This window comes from Mercenaria mercenaria, chromosome 2 (genome assembly GCF_021730395.1).
Source record: "Mercenaria mercenaria strain notata chromosome 2, MADL_Memer_1, whole genome shotgun sequence".
NCBI classification, from domain to species: Eukaryota; Metazoa; Mollusca; class Bivalvia; order Venerida; family Veneridae; genus Mercenaria; species Mercenaria mercenaria.
In genome coordinates, this window is record NC_069362.1 from 58,771,092 (window position 1) to 58,790,492 (window position 19,401).

Below are 19,401 nucleotides of genomic sequence, written 5' to 3' on the forward strand. Positions count from 1 at the left end.
CACCTTGGTTAAAGTTTTTTTACACTTTCTCTTTTTTCAACTTATCTCTGTAATTACTTGATGGATTTGATTCAAACTTGAAATACTTATTCCTCATCATCATCCACATCATCTGACATAAGGGCCATAACTCTGGCACCAATGTTTCATGAATTATCTCCCCTTTTCACTTAGATTTTCAGGTTAAAGTTTTGATGCACTTTCACTCTATCTCTGTTATTACTGAATGGATTTGATTCAAACTTAAAATAGTTGTTCAACATCATCACCCACATCATATGACACAAGGTGCATAACTCTGGCACCATTTTTTTCATGAATTATTCCCCCTTTTTACTTAGAATTTCAGGTTAAAGTTTTGGTGCACTTTCACTCTACCTCTGTTATTACTGAATGGATTTGATTCAAACTTAAAATAGTTGTTCAACATCATCACCCACATCATATGACACAAAATGCATAACTCTGGCACAATTTTTCATGAATTATTCCCCTTTTTACTTAGAATTTCATGTTAAAGTTTTATGCACTTTCACTCTATCTCTGTTGTTACTGAATGGATCTGATTCAAACTTAAACAATTGTTCAACATCATTACCCTTATCATATGACACAAGGTGCATAACTCTGGGACCAATTTTTCATGAATTATTTCCCCTTTTTACATAGAATTTTAGGTTTAAGTTTTGATGCACTTTTACTCTGTCTCTGTTATTACTGAATGGATTTGATTCAAACTTAAAATAAATGTTCAACATCATCACCCACACCATATGATGCAAGGTGCACGACTCTGGCACCAATTGTCATTAATTATTCCCCCTTTTTACTTAGAATTTTAGGTTAAAGTTTTGATGCACTTTCACTCTTTCCAGGGTTTTCCCTGATGCACAAATCCTGCGTCATAGTCGCACTTTTCTGAGAAATGACCCGTAAACATAAATTCTGTGCGTCACAGTGGAAGCAGTTTTTTGAAAATCTAAATCGGGCCAATTTTGTTTATAAAGAGCGATTTTCTGAAAATGTACTTTCAGTTTCATAATTATATGCAGACTGCGTCACCAATTTACTATATTTGCGTTGATTCACAAACTTAATACCCAGTCCGATACTTTGACTGATTAACACTTTGTAACACTTTTGCTGCTCGCTACTTGTACCAGTAGTACCAGTCTGCTGTTTACTAAAAACTAAAATGGCTCAAAAGCAAAGCAAGCTGACGATGTTTATGACTTCATCGGCAGCAAGTACAGTAGGACCCAGCGGTTCATATCACCTGTTTCTACTATAACACTGCCTGGTAAAAGTACTAAAACCTATTTAAGCACATATCAGCTGTTTTTATCATTTTATTCAGTGACTAATATGAGGAAACACTTCAATCTGTATAATCACTAGTATTCAAAATACTAAAGGATTATCTGCATGACCCCTAAAATTTGGAAATGACCCCCAGATGTGAAACACTGGGGGTCACAATGACCCTCATTTTCAAAAGTCAAGGGAAAACACTGCTCTGTCTCTGTTATTACTGAATGGATTTGATTCAAACTTAAAATAGTTCTTCAGCATCATCACCCACACCATATGACACAAGGTGCATAACTCTGGCACCACTATTTAATGAATTATGCCCCTTTTTGCTTAGGATATACTTATATAGTGTTTTTATACATTTTATCTTTACCTCTCTTATTACTTTAAGTTGATATTTTTGACATAGACTCAGGCTATTGTGCAATATCTTCATCAACAATTGGAGTCATTAAACACTCCAGTGACAGCTCTACTTTCCTCAGATGTGCCTAGTTTCACTATCCAGCATCGAAATAGTCGAGTGCGCTGTCTCCTGTGACAGCTCTTGTTTTTTTCAATGTTTTTACGACTAATACATTTTGAACAGCACATTATTTGTAATATTGAACAATGTGTACAAAAATGTCCCAAGAGTACAAAATAGCAAAATTAATAAATATTTTTCTTGTTCTTGTGAAATATTTCATTTATTTGCACATTCTTAGAGGAGGACTCTGCAAATCAGTTCTAACAAAGATTTGACATAGTTATGCCATTTGAGATTTTTCTTGCAAATAATGTGATGTCCCAAGTGTACATGACTTGACATGTTTGATTTTACAGGTGTCTGTGCCCAAAAATATAAATGACATGTCACCTAGGTGCATGGCAGCATTTAATAGGGTGCAGTTTTCTTACAGAAATGTCTTTTCAGTTGTTATAATGGTAAACTGGCAAAACATTGTGGATTTTTGCAAATTTTGACAGAATTTTTTTTAAATAAGTGTACCTTTATATTGACTAACTTAATTCTAAATCATATACTTTAATGTATTCTACTATCATTATAGCTCAAAAGAATGCATATTCTCTTGAAAACTAATGACTTTTTAGGGTAAAATCCTGCAGGTTTAAATTATTGCTATTTTTGTACACTTTGGAAATAAATATGATATTATACAAAATACAAATATAATTCTAATTATTTTCTCACAGAAACATCTAAAGTGAACATGACTACTGCCATGGTAGTAAAATTGTTGTCATTTACATATATGTGCACAAAATTTGCACAACTGAGAAACTGAATAAAGTTTTAAAAAAACATCAGCAAGCAATACTTTAGTAAATAGGAGACTAAAATATGAAATATGAATAAAATGCTATTAATTAACTAGTAAAACTACCAAGAGAATGTTTTTATCCATATGTTGTACAATATCAATGTTTTCACTTGAAAAACAGTGAATCTAATAAGGGCTTATAATTGTCCCAAGTGTACAGAGTGATGCTTACCTTAAAATATGTTGTAATAGAAGGCTATTATGGTACATGCTCTTGATATATAATGTGATATCTGATGCAATGAAAAGGTTGTTAACTTAGCTCTTAATTTATGTTTAAGCAGTTGTCAAATCCTTCCATCTTAAAACTTATGGAATTATAATTATTATGAGCATATAATATTATACTCATTTTGTAAGTTATTAACAAGAGCACACATCTGCAAGACACTATTTCTTCTCTCTATTCTTCAATGATTTGTTTTGTGTGTATACAAATGAAAGATACTGGTATTATTTTTCAAACACTGTAAATATAATCAGTGAAACTGTGTTTTTGTCCCAAGTGTACAGAAAATATACAAATATGTTCTTATGAAAACTTCTATATCTTTGACAAAGTTTGATATATTGTTATGAAAAGTTGGCACAGTTCATGCATACATCCGAAGTTTTGTAAATGTAAAGATTTACCACTGCACCAAGGACCTTCAAACTTCACATGCTGATAGTACTTATTGAGTATACTACCCCTACTGAATTTGGGGTCACCAGGTCAAAGGTCAAGGTCACAGGGGCCAACGTTAACTTTTTGCATGAAGGCACTTTACTCGCGAAATACTGCACCCAGGACCTTCAAACTTCACATGCTGATAGTACTTATTGAGTACACGACCCTTACTGACTTTGGAGTCACCAGGTTAAAGGTCAAGGTCACAGGGGCCAACGTTAACTTTTTGCATGAAGGCATTTTACTCGCGAACCACTGCACCCAGGACCTTCAAACTTCACATGCTGATAGTACTTAATGAGTACACCACCCCTACTGAATTTGGAGTCACCAGGTCAAAAGTCAAGGTCACAGGGGCCAACATTAACTTTTTGCATGAAGGCACTACTCACGAACCACTGCACCCAGGACCTTCAAACTTCACATGATGATAATATTTATGTGGAGTACACCACCCCTACTGACTTTTGGGTCACTAGGTCAAAGGTCACCAGGTCAAAGGTCAAGGTGCTGTGGGGGCATTTGTCACCATTAGTGACAGCTCTTGTTGATTCTATCTTTATAACTTTTGGTCAGAATGTTTATCATGAAATCTTGGACAATTTCAAATCTGGGTCATGTGGGATCAGAAACTAGGCCACTAGGTCAAATCATAGGAAAATCTTGTATACTCTCTAGAGGCCACTTTTTTGCTCCAATTTTCCCGAAACTTTATCAAAATGTTTTTTTCATGAAATTTTTGGGTCATGCGGGGTAAAATACTAGGTCACTAGGTCAAATCAAAGAAAATGCTTGTTCACACTTAAGAGGCTGTTGTTTTTTTTGGTCCAATCTTAATGTAAATTGGTCAGAATATTTGTCTCAATGAAATCACTAGGTAAAACATGTTTACACTGTTATGTTACACAGGTGAGTGACCTTGTTTTTGATGTTTTGATTATCTTAATTTTGTACCTAATTTTCTTTTGAAAGTAATCTAGGAGTTTCCAAAGGGATTCACAGTTTCTTTGTTTGTTTCAGACAAGAAAGATGGGGAACGTATGTTGAAGATGCTACATGTGAGTAAACATGTGTAACAGAATGCCGATGCTGAGGTGGCGGAAGCAGTGAGGGCTAATGAGACTTTAAGATATGGTAAATAGACTAGACAATAGGTCTTTTGCTATTCACAGGGCAAAATGTTTAAGGGATTTTCACATTAGAGTATATGGATTACTGATTTAAGGCATGTTTTGAGCATTACTTCGTATTTCAAATAATTCTTTCAAGAGTATTTTTATGAAGAGAAAAGTGTAATTGGCCTACATGGCTGAGGGGTTAATGTTGCTGAATGGAATTCCTTTCTCTTGCTCTTCTTTGGATTCTGACCCTGCTTGCATCTTCATGGCTTCCCAATTGTTGAGAGTTTTTAGCTCACCTGTCACAAAGTGACAAGGTGAGCTTATGTGATCGCGCAGCGTCGGTCGTCCGTCTGCGTCCATGCTTGTTTAAACTAGAGGTCACATTTTTTATGGGATCTTTATGAAAGTTGGTCAGAATGTTTTATCTTGATGATATCTAGGTCAAGTTTGAAACTGGGTTGTGTGCAGTCCAAAACTAGGTCAGTAGGTCTAAAAATAGAAAATCCTTGTGACTTCCCTAGAGGCCATAGTTTTCAATGGATCTTCCTGAAAATTATTCAGAATGTTCACCTTGATGATATCTAGGTCAAGTTTGAAACTGGGTTACGTGCGGTCTAAAAGTAGGTCAGTAGGTTTAAAAATAAGAGAAACTTTGTGAACTCTCTAGAGACCATACTTTTCAATGGATCTTCATGAAAATTAGTCAGAATGTTCACCTTGATGATATCTAGTAAAAGGTTGAAACTGGGTCACTGCCATCAAAAACTAGGTCATTAGGTCAAATAATACAAAAACCTTGTGACCTCTCTGGAGGCGATATTTATCATGGGATCTGTATGAAAGTTGGTCTGAATATTCATCTGGATGATATCTAGGTCAAGTTTGAAACTGGGTCAACTGAAGTCAAAAACTTGGTCAGTAGGTCTAAAAATAGAAAATTCTTGTGGCCTTCCTAGAGGCCATATTTTTCAATGGATCTTCATGAAAATTGGTCAGAATGTTCACCTTGATGATATCTAGGTCAAATTTGAAACTGGGTCAACTGTGGTCGAAAAATAGGTCAGTAGGTCTAAAAACTGAAAAACCTTGTGACCTCCCTACAGGCCATATTTTTCATGGATCTTCATGAAAATTGGTCAGAATGTTCACCTTGATGATATCTAGGTCAAATTTGAAACTTGGTCACATGCGGTCAAAAAAAAGGTCAGGAGGTCTAAAAATAGAAAAACCTTGTGACCACCCTAGAGTCCATACTTTTCAATGGATCTTCATGAAAATTGGTCAGAATGTTCACTTTGATGATATCTAGTTCAAGTTTGAAACTGGGTCACGTGCCGTCAAAAACTAGGTCAGTAGGTCAAATAATAGGAAAACCTTTTGACCTCTCTAGAGGCAACATTTTTCATGGGATCTGTATGAAAGTTGGTCTGAATATTCATCTTGATGATATCTAGGTCAAGTTCGAAACTGGGTCAGTGGCGGTCAAAAACTAGGTCAGTACGTCTGCGTCGTCCGTGTGTCCGAGTGTAAACTTTTGCTATTTGCTTGTGACCACTCTAGTTTAAGATCCAGCCTTGAAATTTGGATGACACAGTGATTTTTTTTGCCCGTTTTGGGAAAAGGTCCGGTACCGGATAAATTGGGAAAAACAGCAGGGTTTTTACTCAGACTGGGAATTTTTATAGTTAATTAATAACATCATTTAGAATGCTTCTTCCTTTAATTCCATGTAAATAGCATCAAACAAACTGTTTAAATGGTTAAATCATGGTGAATGTCAATGTAACTAAGTTTTCCTTCTGCAATCATCAAAATGGCTTTTAGGGGTACTTTATAAAGAAGGAAAAAAATCGCTGTGACATGTACAGTTTTGCACACCAATCTTGAAACTGTCTTTCAGTGACCATAAATGTGACCTACTGATTTACACTCTAATATTTTCGCATCGGTTTGCCATTTGAAACATGTGGTTCAATATACTCAGGTGAGCGATTCAGGGTCATCATGACCCTCTTGTTGTGTTATACAATGTTGACATCATTTTTGTTTTTGAAATGTTTTTCTGTGTTGCAATTATTGTTATAAGAAATTTAGAGTATTAACTGAAGTATTTTGCACTTTTTATGGAAATCAGATAACCTTGCTAATCGAGTTTTGCTTCACAAGGGGATGGTCGTCTGGAAGAATGCACGAGGCAAGTTGGAGAAGGTTGTTGCAGTTGTTTAGAAAGACATGCTGTCAGTTCTGCAAGAATTCATTCCTTCTTGATAATAAGGTAAGGGTATTTTTCTAGTGAAGCAGAAGCAGAAATTGCTGTTGTGCAATGTATAAGTTTGAAGAATACTGTAAAATCAGGTTTTTGACATACTTTAATTTTGGCTAAATTTGTATTAAATTTTGTGTTTATTTTGTGTAAATTAGTCCTAGGGTAAACTTGGACATTTTACATTAACATTAAGGGCTTCAGAATTTTAAAAACTCCATGGGTCCAAAACAAAGTCACATCCTGCTACACAGGGCTACTCGTCCCACTCATTTATACACAGTACTATATTCTAAAAGAAAGTGTGTCGTAAAAAAGGACTAATACGTCAGCTTGAGTAATCTTGCAATGAGAAAAGTCTTTTCAGTGTTATATCTGATTGTTACTTTGATGTTTTTCTGAGAATTAATTTTGAATTTTGCAAGGATAAACTTGCCGATGTATTTTTACCTAACAAATCAACAAGTCAGTGCACATATCTTTGGTACTATATACATATTACTTCACAGATTTAAATAAAAAAAACAATGCATCAAGCACATGAAAAAGAGGGATTTACCTGGTACAAAGAGTCTGCCGGACATCTCAGTATTTTTGTCAGGCACTGCCAAGGACCAAATGTGTTGGTTATGTGCACACTGGGATATGAGCAAAGGGTTTGGAGGAAATATTGAGGATGTCTCACAGATGCTTTGTGCCAAGGAAAGCACTTTTATTTTTAGCTCATCTGTCACGTAGTGACGGTGAGCTTTTGTGATCGCCCTTCGTCCGTCTGTCATCCGTCCACAATTTCATGTGAACAAGATAGAGACCACATTTTGCAAGCAATTTTGATCAATCTTGTACAAAACTTGTATTGGCATTATATCTTCGTTCCTTTCAAAAACTGGCCAGATCCCATTATGGGTTCTAGAGTTATTGCCCCTTAAAGGGCCAGAATTTGCTATTTTTGTCCGTCAACAATTTCTTGTCTGCACGATAGCAGCTTCATTTATGAGTTGAATTTAACCAAACTTGCACACAGCTTGTATCACTATAAGATCTTGGTTTCTTTCTTGAACTGGCCAGATCCCATAATGGGTTCCAGAGTTATGGACCCTAAAGAGCCAAAATGAGCTATTCTGACCTTTTCTGCACAATAGCAGTTTTATTTATGATTTGATTTTAACCAAACTTGCACACAACTTGCATCACCATAAGATCTTGGTTCTTCCTTGAACTGGTCAGATTCCAGTACGGGTTCTAGAGTTATGGCCCCTGAAAGGGGCAGAATTAGCTATTTTGACCTTGTCTGCACAATGGCAGCTTCATTTATGATTTGAATTTAACCAAACTTGCACAAAATTTGTGTCACCATAAGGTCTTGGTTCCTTTCTTGAACCAGATTCCATTATGGGTTCCAGAGTTATGGCTCCTGAAAGGGCCAAAATTAGCCATTTTGACCTTGTCTGCACAATAGCAGCTTCATTTATGATTTGATTTTAACCAAACTTGCACACAACTTGTATCACCATAAGATCTCGATTCCTTTTTATTCGCCCAAAGGGACATATTATGTTATCGCCTCGGTGTCCGTCTGTATGTCTGTTGGTTAGCAATTTTCCTTCCGCTCTGTAACTCTTGAACCCCTTGAAGGATTTCAAAGAAACCTGACACAAATGTTCACCTCATCGAAACAATGTGCAGAGCGCATGTTTCAGATGGCTCACTTCAAGGTCAAGGTCACACTTAGGGGTCGAAGGTCATGACTTTGTTTTGTGTGTATATTGCTCTGCATTTGCGTCGATTGCAGTGCTCTTGTTTTTATTTGGCAGATCCTTTTGCTCACTTACAATACTCTTTTTAATTATGTTCCATTCTGATTTCCTTTATCTGTTTGTTTTTTTGTACAGCGGTTGCCAAGCCATTTTCCTGTACCAGTTTCAGCCAGTTTGCCAGGTTGGATGTTTAGGTTATTAGCTTGACTATTTTAAGAGTAAGTAGAGCTATCCTACTCACCACAGTGTCAGAGTTGGCGTCACACCTTGGTTAAGTTTTTCGTACCAGTTCACATTTTGACAAAAAAATAGCTTTTGAGGTAAAATGTTGAAACTTTCAATACTTGTGTACCATCACCATGTGTAGTTTTAGGCAAGAGTACATAATTCCATCAAGGATTTTGTCTGAATTATGGCCACTTTAACTTGGATATCTTGGTTAAGTTTTTCATTCCAGTTCATGTTTGGTGGACACTGTTTGATATATGGCTTTGAAACTTTTATCATTTGTTAATTATAACAGTCTCTATCTTCAGACAAGAGTATGTAACTCTGTCAACTATTTTGGATCTCCATCTGTAGAGAAGAAAAATACTTGTGTATGTAAATTGTTGGATATTCTGTTTTCACTGTTACGTTAACTGTTAACAGCGTCCCACGGTCATATATTCTTTTTAAGGTCAGGGAAAAGTCAGGGAATTTTGTAATTGGTCAGGGAAATTGGGAAATTTGGCAAAAGTCAAGGAAAAGTCGGGGAAATTTGGAATTAGAGGTTGGGAGTTTAGGAATCAATTTTTAAAAACGCAGAAATAATGCAATACATGTACAAGGCTATGGTAGTTTCTTAGATTTTGGTCTAAACCTAGCACTTTACAAATATTTCAGTTAGCACTATAAAATTATTCTGTATTTCATATCCAAACATTATAGTCTATCTATCATTAAGTCTTATATCCCTTCTGTTAGATTCGAATAGTGTCATGTTTTACAAATGCTATGAAATGTGTAGTCCTGCATAGTTGAAAAGTTATTTCATCGTAAAATGTACTGACATAAAAGCCATTACAGTTACTGTTCTTTTCTGTCAGCTATGCTTGCATGGAAATTTTGCTGAGGAATGCTGAGGAAAGTTCTGTACTCAGCCTTACAATTTTTAGCTCATCTGATTTTTTTGGAAAAAAAAATTTTAGTTATTGTCATCACTTGATCAGCACCTGTGTCAAGGTCAAAGGTTTTAGCCTTCCATTTCGTGTCCGCTCTCTATCTCCAAAACCCCTTGAAGGAATTTTATAAAACTTTGGTCAAATGATCACCTCGTCAAAACGATGAGCAGAACTTATGAGTCAACCATGCCGGCTCAAGGTCAAGGTCACAACTTAGGGTCAAAGGTTTGAGTCTTCCATTTTGTGTCCACTCTGAATCTCCTAAACGCCTTTAAGGATTTTCATCAAACTTGGGTCAAATGATCACCTCATCAAGAACTCACGAGTCAGCCATGTCAACTCAAGGTCAAGGTCACAACTCAAAGTCAAAGGTTTGAGCTCTGTATCTCCTAAACCCCTTGAAGGATTTTCATGAAACTTGGGTCTAATGATCACCTCATCAAGACATTGTGCAGAATTCATTAGTTAGCCATGTCAGTTCAAGGTCAAGGTCACAGTTAAAGGTCAAGGTTTCAGACTGCCTTGTTTACAAAATTATTCCCCTTTTTAGCTCACCTGTCATGAAGTGACAAGGTAAGCTATTTGACCGCTTGATGTACGTCGTCCGTCGTGCGTCAGCAATTTCTAAAAAAAATCCTCTTGAAAACTACTGGGCAGAATTACACCAAACAAGAAAGATTCCTGGGTGGCCCCCTTTCAAAAATTGTTCAAAGAATTGAATTCCATGCAGAACTCTGGTTGCCATGGCAACCGAAAGGAAAAACTTTAAAAATCTTCTTGTCCAAAACTAGGCCTTTGATATCTGCTGTGTAACATCATCTAGTGGTCCTCTACCAAAATTGTTCAAATTATCTCCCAAGGGTCAAATATGGTCCTGCCCCAGGGGTCAAATGGTTTATATAGACTTATATAGGGAAAAGTTTGAAAATCTTCTTGTACAAAACCACATGGCCTAGGGCTTTTATATTTGGTATGTAGCATCATCTAGTGGTCCTCTATCATGATTTTTCAAATTATCGCTTTAGGGTCAAATATGACCCCGCCCCGGGGTCCCAAGTTTTACATAGACTTATATAGGAAAAAAAGGTTTAAAATCTTCTTGTCTGAAACCACAACACTTAGACCTTTGATATTTGTTTGTAGCCTTGTCTTATGGTTTTCAACCAAAAGTGTTCAAATTGTTCCCCTTGGGTGAAAAGAGGCCCTGCCCTAGGGGTCCCAAGTTTTATATAGACTTATATAGGAAAAAGCTTTAAAAATCTTCTTGTCTGAAACCATACGACCTAGGCTTTTGATATTTGGCATTGTCTAGTAGTCCTACCAAAATTGTTCAAATTATGCCCCTGAGGTTCACTTAGTTATTATGTGAGTTATATAGGAAAAATACGTAAAAAATCATCTAATCCTATTTCCAAGATTGTTTAATTATAATCCTGATGACCCCAAGTAATATGATGTCACTTGACTGTGACCTTGACCTACTGACCTACTTTCTTGTTTTTAGCTCACATGTCACTTTGTGACAAGGTGAGCTTTTGTGATCGCGCAGCGTCCGTCGTCCATGCGTCCGTCCGTGCGTAAACTTTTGCTTGTGACCACTCTAGAGGTCACATTTTTCATGGGATCTTTATGTAAGTTGGTCAGAATGTTCATCTTGATGATATCTAGGTCAATTTCGAAACTGGGTCATGTGCGGTCTAAAACTAGGTCTAAAAATAGAAAAGCCTTGTGACCTCTCTATAGGCCATACTTTTCAATGGATCTTCATGAAAGTTGGTCAGAATGTTCACCTTGATGACATCTAGGTCAAGTTGAAACTGGGTCATGTGCGATCAAAAACTAGGTCAGTAGGTCAAATAATAAAAAAACCTTGTGACCTCTCTAGAGACCATATTTTTCATGGGATCTGTATGAATATTGGTCTGAATGTTCATCTTGATGATATCTAAGTCAAGTTCGAAACTGGGTCAACTGCAGTCAAAAACTAGGTCAGTAGGTCTAAAAATAGAAAAACCTTTGACCTCTCTAGAAGCCATACTTGTGAATGGATCTTCATGAAAATCGGTCAGAATGTTCACCTTGATGATATCTAGGTCAAGTTTAAAACTGGGTCACGTGCCATCAATAACTAGGTCAATAGGTCAAATATCACAAAAACCTTGTGACCTCTCTAGAGGCCATATTTTTCATGGGATCTGTATGAAAGTTGGTTTAAATGTTCATCTTGATGATATCTAGGTCAGGTTTGAAACTGGGTCAACTGTGGTCAAAAACTAGGTCAGTAGGTCTAAAAATAGAAAAAACTTGTGACCTCTCTAGAGGCCATACTTTTGAATGGATCTTCATGAAAATTGGTCAGGATGTTGACCTGGATAATATCTAGGTCAAGTTCGAAACTGGGTCATGTGCCGTCGATACCTAGGTCAGTAGATCAAATAATAAAAGAACCTTGTGACCTCTCTAAAGGCCATATTTTTCATGGGATCTGTATGAAAGTTGGTCTGAATGTTCATCTTGATAATATCAAGGTCAAGTTTGAAACTGGGTTAACTGCAATCAAAAACTAGGTCAGTAAGTCTAAAAATAGAAAAACCTTGTGACCTCTCTAGAGGCCATACTTTTGAATGGATCTTCATGAAAATTGGTCAGAATGTTCACCTTGATGATATCTAGGCCTAGTTCGAAACTGGGTCACGTGTCATCAATAACTTGGTCAGTAGGTCAAATAATACAAAACCTTGTGACCTCTCTAGAGGCCATATTTTTCAATGGATCTTCATGAAAATTGGTCAGAATTTTCATCTTGATGATATCTAGGTCAGGTTCAAAACTGGGTCAAATGAGCTCAAAAACTAGGTCACTGTGTCAAATAATAGAAAAAACGTTATACTCAGTTCAAAACTGGGTCATTTGGGGACAGGTGAGCGATTCAGGACCATCATGGTCCTTTTGTTTAGCTCACCTGAGCACAAAGTGCTCAAGGTGAGCTTTTGTGATCGCCCTGTGTCCGTCGTTGGCGGCATCAATAATTTGACTGTTAACACTCTAGAGGTCACAATTTTGGCCCAATCTGAATGAAACTTGGTCAGAATGTTACCCTTAATAAATTCTTGGATGAGTTCGATATTGGGTCATCTGGGGTCAAAAACTAGGTCACCGGGTCAAATCAAAGAAAAGGCTTGTTAACACTAGAGGTCACAATTTGGGCCTAATCTTAATAAAACTTGGACAGAATGTTACCCTCAATAAAGTCTTGGAGGAGATTGATATTGGATTATGCGGGATCAAAAACTAGATCACCAGGTCAAATCAAAGGAAAAACTTGTTAACACTCTAGTGGTCACAATGTTGGCGTAATCTTAATGAATCTTGGTCAGAATGTTACCCTCAATAAAATCTTGGACGAGTTTGATATTGGGTCATCTAGGATCAAAAACTAGATCACCAGGTCAAATCAAAGGAAAAACTTGTTAACACTGTAGAGGCCACATTTATGCCTGTATCTTCATGAAACTTGGTCAGAATGTTAATCTTGATTATCTATAGGTCAAGTTCAAAGCTGGGTCAGGTGGGGTCAAAAGCTAGGTCACTAGTTCATTTCAAAGGAAAAGCTTGTTAACACTCTAGAGGCCACATTTATGATGTATCTTCATGAAACTTCGTCAGAATTTTAATCTTGGTGATCTTTAGGTCAAGTTTGAATCTTGATCATGTGGGGTGAAAAACTAGGTCACTGGGTCAAATCAAAGGGAAAGCTAGTTTACACTGTAGAGGCCACATTTATGACCATATCTTAATGAAACTTGGTCAGAATGTTAATCTTGATTATCTATAGGTCAAGTTTAAATCTGGGTCAGGTAGGGTCAAAAACTAGGTCACTAGGTCAATTCAAAGGAAAAGCTTGTTAACAATCTAGAGGCCACATTTCTGACTGTATCTTCATGAAACTTAGTCAGAATGTTAATCTTGGTGATCTTTAGGTCAAGTTCGAATCTGGGTCATGTGGGGTCAGAAACTAGATCACAGGGTCAAATCAAGGGAATAGCTATTTAACACTTTAGAGGCCACATTTATGACCATATCTTAATGAAACTTGTTCAGGTTGTTAATCTTGATGATCTTTAGGTCATTAGGTCAGGTGAGCGATACAGGGCCTTCATGGCCCTCTTGTTTAAGATACAGCCTTGAAATTTTGATGACATACACAGTTTTGCACACAAATTTTAAAACTGAATTTCATTGACCATGAATGTGACCTACTGACTTGCTTAATATTTTATCATTTGTTTGACATTTGAAACATGTAGCTCATATTAGTTACTCGGGTGAGTGATCCAGGGTCATCATAACCCTCTTGTTTGACTTTTATATTCACTCAATTGACAAGGCTGTTGAATAGTCTTGCGTTGCTGTCCTACGACAGCTCTTGTTTGACTTAGTACTTTTTGGTTAAGGTTTTGTATGTAAGCTAGTATCTTAGTACCCACTAATGGGAATGGATAGAAACTTCACACATTTGTCCATTGTCATAAGCTGATAAGCACTGTGCAGGTTCCATAATCCTGTTTTGCATTTGTACAAAATTATGCCCCTTTTTTGACTGCTGTATTCATTTATTTGACAAGGCTGTTAAATAAGTGAGCGTTGCTGTCTTCTGACAGCTCTTGTTTATCAGTACCAATTATCGGTCAACTGACAATTTGCAAGCTTGTATATGTAAGCTGATAGCTCAGTACCCACAGACGGAAATGAATTGAAACTTCACACACTTGTTCACTGTCATGAGTAGTGCACTTATTTCATAACTCTATTTTGCATTTTTACAAAATTATGCCCCTTCTTTGACTTAGCAGTTTTTAGCACACCTGTTACAGAGTTTGTCCGTCATCTATCCGTCCACAATTTCTTGTGAACACCATAGAGACCACATTTTGCAATCAATTTTAATCAAACTTGCACTCAACTTGTATTGCCGTAATATCTGGTTTCCTTTTAAAAACTGGCCAGATCCCATAATGGGTTCTAGAGTTATGGCCCATTAAAGGGCCAGAATTTGCTATTTTTGGCTTGTGAACATGATAGAGACCACATTTTGCAATCAGTTTTAATCAAACTTGCACACAACTTGTGTTGGCATAATATCTCAGTTCCTTTTGAAAACTGGTCAAATTCCATCAGGGGTTCCAGAGTTATGGCCCATTAAAGGGCCAGAATTTGGTATTTTTGGCTTGTGAACATGATAGAGAACACATTTTGCAATTAGTTTTAATCAGACTTACACACAACTTGTATTGGCATAATAGCTCAGTTCCTTTCGAAAACTGGCCAGACCCCATGATGAGTTTTAGAGTTATGGCTTAAAGTGCCTAAATTTGCTATTTTTGGCTTGTGAACACGATAGAGACAACAGTTTGCAATCAACTTTAATCAACTTGTATTGGCATAATCTGATCCTTTCGAAAATTGACCATTGGTTCCAGAGTTATGGCCCCTTAAAGGGCCAAAATTTGCTATTTTGGCTTTTGCAGCCATTTAGAGACTTCGTTAATAGTTTGATTTGATACAAACTTGCAAAATGTCTTCAACAACAATAAATCTTGGATTTCATGATGAATCTGTCAGATCCAATCATAGGTTCCGGAGTTACGGTCCCTGATTTACCCCCTGAAAGAGCCAAAATTTGTTAATTTTTACCTTGTGAACACAGTAGAAGTGAAATTTTATATTTGATTTTAACCACACTTACACACAGCTTAAGTCACAATAAGATCTCGATTTCTTTAAAAAGCTGGCTAGATTCCATGATTGGTTCTAGAGTTACTGCCCCATTTCAAATTTTCTATTTTGGCCCTTTAATCCATATAGAAGTTTCATTTATTCTTTGATTTGATACAAACTTGCACAGAATGATTATCTTGATGATCTCACGGCCCGGATCGAAAGTGGGTCATCTCAGGTCAAAAACTAGGTCATCAGGTGAAATCATAGGAAAAGCTTGTTAACAACCTAGGGGCCACATTTATGACCCTGTCTTCATGAAACTTGATTAGAATGTTTATCTTGATGATTTCTAGGCCAAGATTGAAACTATGGGTCTATGGGCTCAAAAACTAGGTCATCTGGTCAAATCAAAGAAAAAGCTTGTTAACACTCTTGAGGTCATATTTATGACCCTATCTTCATGAAACTTGGTTAGGATGTTTATCTTGATGATTCCTAGGCCAAGTTTGAAACTAGGTTATACGGTGTCAGAAACTAGGTCACCCAGTCAAATCAACCCAGTTTACACTCTTGTTCATTTGATGTGCAAGAAACTTGGTCAGAATGTTTTCCTGCATGAAATATCTGATGAATTTTTCTGGATCGTGTGCGCTTAAAAACTAGGTCACCAGGACAAATCAAAGAATAAGCTTGTTTGCACCGTAGGGGCACATTTTTGTTTCTGTTTTCATAAAACTTGGTCAGAATGTTATTGTGAAGTCTTATACGATTTCATAGCTGGGTCACGTGGGGTCAAAAGCTAGGTCACTAGGTCAAATCAAAGGAAAAGCCACTTTTTTGCTCCAATCTTCCTGAAACTTTTTCAAAATGTTTTCATGTAATTTTGGAGAAATTCGAATATATGGGTCATGTGAAGTAAAGAACTAAGTCACAAGGTCAAATCAAAGAAAATGCTTGTTTACGTTCAAGAGGCCATGTTTTTTTGGTCCAATCTTAATGAATTGGTCAGAATATTTGTCTCTATAAAATCACTAGGTAAAACATGTTTACAATGTTATGGTGTGTTACACAGGTGAGCCACCTAGTTGAAAGTTTTAGCATTCGACCAACCAGCAGTTTTTGAAATTTTTTCAAAGAAACCCCTTAAGTTTCTTTTTAGCCAAACTTGTAGAGACAGACCTGGTACTGTGTTGTTTAGTCTGGCTTAATACCTGCTCAAGCCATAATTTTCAGGGGGGTGTAGGTTCAAGCCCCACTGGGACCAAATTTTTCTTTCCTTATTTTCCTTTTTAGCTCATCCGATCTTTTGAGGAGAAAAAATTATGAGTTATTGTCATCACTTGATCGGTATCGGTGTCGGTGTTGGCGTTGCCTGGTTAAGTTTTATGGTTAGGTCAGCTTTTCTCCTAAACTATAAAAGCTATTGCTTTGAAACTTGCAACACTTGTTCACCATCATAAGCTGACCCTGTATAGCAAGAAATATAACTCCATCCAGCTTTTTGCAAGATTTATGGCCCCTTTTGTACTTAGAAAATATCAGATATCAGATTTCTTGGTTAAATTTTGATTAGGTCAACTTTTTCTCTTAAACTATCAAAGTTATTGCTTTGAAAGTTGCAACATTTGTTCACCATCATGTGCTGACCCTGTAAATCAAGAAACATAACTCCATCCTGCTTTTTGCAATAATTATTGCCCCTTTTGGACTTAGAAAATCAGTTTTCTTGGTTGAGTAATATGTTAAGTCAGCTTTTCTCATAAACTATCAAATCTATTGCTTTAAAACTTGCAACAGTTTTTCACCATCATAAGTGGACGCTGTAAATCAAGAAACTTAACTCTATCCTGCTTTTTGCAAGAACGATGGCCCTTTTTAGTCGTAGAAAATCATAGGTATGACAATATTTCTATTATACAAAAAAAATCAGATGAACATTAGCACCTGCATGGCGGTGCTCTTAATTTTATGTTTATCATACATTCAGAGGAATCTTTTAGAATTCCTCAAAACTTTGACATTTAACGCATGTTACTGAAGATAATACATATGGTCAGATTGCTGGGTCAGTGAGCCATTAGTTAATCATCCGAAAGTTTCCATGGACTACCAAAGTCTTTAAGCTCTGAAACTCGGATGAGCGATCTTGTTACTGGACATGGTCAGTCAGAAGCTTTCCTTTAGATTATACTTGTTGTATATATTTATAGTATATCTTTCTATATGTTTAATAAAATCTGTAAGAAGATCCTTTGGAAGCATAGAATGGAACCATGCAAAATAATAGCACACTCGGTTTGATTGAGTCTGTTCTGTTAAGTCATAATAAATCTTGAAACATTGTTGTAAGTGAAATAATTTTGTTTTCAGTAAAAGTAAAGGACGATGATGCACTGGACTTTTCCTTGGAGAACAAACAAGGTGGCGCGACAACGAGCATGATACAAGTGATCCTGACCTCAAAATATTCAGATTTACCTGCCTCCGAGATGGGTGACAAGGTATAATGTCTACAATAATTGTGTAAAAAATCAGTTTTATTGGTAACAAAACAACTGAACCAGAAGCTGAGACAAGGCATTTATGGCTCGATGTCTTACAGGAGCCCAATAGGGAGGGCGCAGATCTACAGATGATGGGGTCATGAGTTTGATCCTAGGGCGAGGCGCATATTCTCCATGACCATCGGTCCATCTTTCAGCTCTGACAGTACCATTGACTGTTAAAAGGGGTGCTTACCAAAAAGATACTGGCAGAATAGCAAACAGTTCAAATCATGATCAGACTGAACAGATGTGCAGGCTGATCATGATCTACACTGTTTGCAAAGGCAGAATCAATCTTGTCCAGCATGGTAAAGGTTAAAAGATTACACACTTTACATTATTATGTCTCCCCATACATATTGTTTTTGCCCCGTCGATTCTTTCCATCCATCTGTCACACTTCATTTCCGATCAATAACTGAAGAACCAATTGACCTAGAACCCTCAAACCTCATAGGGTGGCAGAGCTTATGGAGTAGACGACCCTTATTGTTTTTAGGGTCACTCCATCAAAGGTCAAGGTCACAGGAGCTTGAACATGGAAAACCATTCCTGATCAATAACTCGAGAACCACTTGACCCAGAATGTTGAAACTTCATAGGATGATTGGTCATGCTAATTAGATGACCTCTATTGATATTAGGGTCAGTCTGTTAAAGGTCAAGGTTGCAGCAGACAGAAAATGGAAATCCATTTCCGGTCATTAACTTGAGAACCAGTTGACCTAGAACGTTCAAACTTCATAGGGTGATAGAATTACAGAGTAGACAATCCCTATTGTTTTTGGGGTCACTCCATCAAAGGTCAAGGTCACAGGGGGCTGAACATAGAAAACTCTTTCTGAAAATAACTTGAGAACCACTTGACCCAGAATGTTGAAACTTAGTAGGATGATTTGACATGCAAAGTAAGTGAGCCCTATTGATTTTGGGGTCATTCCTTCCACTCGTTTGTCCATCTGTTTGTCTTGGATTTCGTGTCCTGTCCATAACTCTGTCATCCATAAATAGATTTCAATATTACTTGGCACAAATGTTCCCCATAGTGAGACAATGTGTCATGCGCAAAACCCAGACCCTTAGCTCAAAGGTCAAGGTCATAATTGGAGGTCAGAGGTCAAAAGGTTTTTTTTTCCTGTCCGGTCCACAATTCAGCCATCCATTAAGGGATTTTAATATTATTTGGCACAAATGTACCTTATAATTAGGCAATGTGTCTTGCACAACTTTCAAACCCCTAGCTTAAAGGTCAAGGACACACTTGGCAGTCAAATGTCAACATGGCATGAACAGGGTATGTTTCATGTCCGGTCCATAACTCTTTCATTCATTAAGGGATTTTAATATCACTTGGCACAAATGTTCCCCGCAATGAGACAATTTGTCTTGCGCAAATCCTGGACCCCTGGCTCATAAGTCAAGGTCACAATTGGGGGTCAAAGGTCAACAGGGTTTTTTTCCTGTCCGGTCCATAACTCTGCCATCCGTGAAGGGATTTTAATATTACTTGGCACAAATGTT

At 37.0% G+C, this 19,401-nt stretch overlaps 1 long non-coding RNA gene across 1 annotated transcript; it reads left to right on the plus strand.

Moving 5' to 3' along the window:
* The first annotated feature begins 4,326 nt into the window (after positions 1-4,326).
* LOC128555148 (uncharacterized) lies at positions 4,327-17,835 on the plus strand. Its single transcript, XR_008369830.1, has 4 exons — positions 4,327-4,443; positions 6,597-6,705; positions 8,586-8,644; positions 17,705-17,835. It is a non-coding gene; the product is annotated as an uncharacterized LOC128555148 (long non-coding RNA).
* Positions 17,836-19,401: the final 1,566 nt, after the last annotated feature.